Source organism: Staurois parvus, unplaced genomic scaffold (genome assembly GCF_062004578.1).
Source record: "Staurois parvus isolate SC_StPar_1 unplaced genomic scaffold, SC_StPar_1.0 ptg000464l, whole genome shotgun sequence".
In the NCBI taxonomy this organism is placed as follows: domain Eukaryota; kingdom Metazoa; phylum Chordata; class Amphibia; order Anura; family Ranidae; genus Staurois; species Staurois parvus.
Window position 1 is genome coordinate 146,195 of NW_028318260.1, and position 1,764 is coordinate 147,958.

The following is a 1,764-nucleotide window of genomic DNA, read 5'->3' on the forward strand; positions in this document are numbered from 1 at the left end:
ATTCTGAGGAAAGAAGAACACATTGGTGAGCCAGCAGCATAAAAAGGCATGGATGTCCACGACCATACAAGACAACAGTAGCGGATGATCACAGGATCCTCTCTATGGTAAAGAAAACCCATTCACAACATCCAGACAAGTGAAGGACACTCTCCAAGAGGTGCGAGTATCATTGTCAAAGTCTACAATCAAGAGAAGACTTCACGAGAGCAAATATGGTGGGTTCACCACAAGGTGCAAACCATTCATAAGTCTGAAGAATAGAAAAGCCAGATTAGACTTTGCCAAAAACATCTAAAAAAGCCAGACCAGTTCTGGAAAAGCATTCGTTGGACGGATGAAACTAAGATTAATCTGTACCAAAATGACAGGAAGAAAAAAGTGTGGAGAAGGCATGGAACCGCTCATGATCCAAAGCACACAACGTCATCTGTAAACCATGATGGAGGCAGTGTGATAGCATGAACTTGCATGGCTTTCATTGTCATTGGTGTTTATTGATGATGTGACAGAAGTAAGAAGCAGCGGTATAAATTCTGCAGTGTTTAGAGATTTACTGTCAGCCCAGATTCAGCCAAATGCAGCAAAGTTGATTGGACGGCGCTTCACAGTACAGATGGACAATGATCCAAAACATACTGCAAAAGCAACCCAAGAGCTTTTGAAGGAAAAGAAGTGGAATATTCTGCATTGGCCGAGTCAATCACCTGATCTGAACCCAATTGAGCATGCATTTCACTTGCTGAAGTCAAAACTAAAGGCAAAGAGACCCACAAACAAAGAACAACTGAAGACAGCTGCAGTTAGAGCCTGGCAAAGCATCAGAAAGGAGGAAACCCAGTCTTTGGTAATGCCCATGGGTTCCAGACTTCAGGCAGTCGTTGCCAGTAAAGGGTTCTCAACAAAATATTAAAAATGAACATTTTATTTACAATTATGTTCAACTGTCCAGTTACTTTTGGTGCCTTACAATAGGGGGGATGGCTACTCTTAAGAGCTGTAATTCCTAAACCCTTCCTCCAATTTGGATGTACATACCATCAAATTAAACCTGAGAGTTTGCACTTTCAAGCCATATCCATTATATAACTATAGTTTGAATATGTTTTGGTAAATACCTGATAAAAACTAAAATTGTGCCTGTGTCCTAATATATTTGGACCTAACTGTATCTGTAGACAGGATCCCCTTGGGCACGGCTATACCTTTACCTGACCTACACTACACATTCCAACAAATTTTTACTACATGCTTAAATGGGAGGAAGAAATAGGTAAATCACTAGCCATGAAAGACTGGAGAGAAGCTCTGACTTAACCTGAACATAAACCAGTATCTTTCAAATTCAGGGCTGCCAAAGAAACAATTGCAAGTGCATGGCAGTCACACTCCCCTAAATTATCAGTATTGTAAAAATACAAGGCACAATGATTAATTAAAAGATATCTGCTAACCTCCAGAACATTCATAATGGATTTCTAAAGGTCTGGTCACCTATAAAAACCCTGACAACCTGAGACCTGCTCTTGGCCCTTAATACTAGCAAATATTAAGACTTTTTTGCTGGGTGAGAGACAGATTTATTCCCCCTTTCCCTACCTTGTGCTCCCCCTCTCCTTCATTTTTCCCCTCTTTTTACTTCCTCTATTGTCCTTCCTTTTCCTCTCTAATCCTACCTGTTTTTCTTTCCCTCTATCTTGAAATACCTTCTGTTATTCACATTTCACTTAACATTACTCACTATTTCATACACAGCCACTCCAT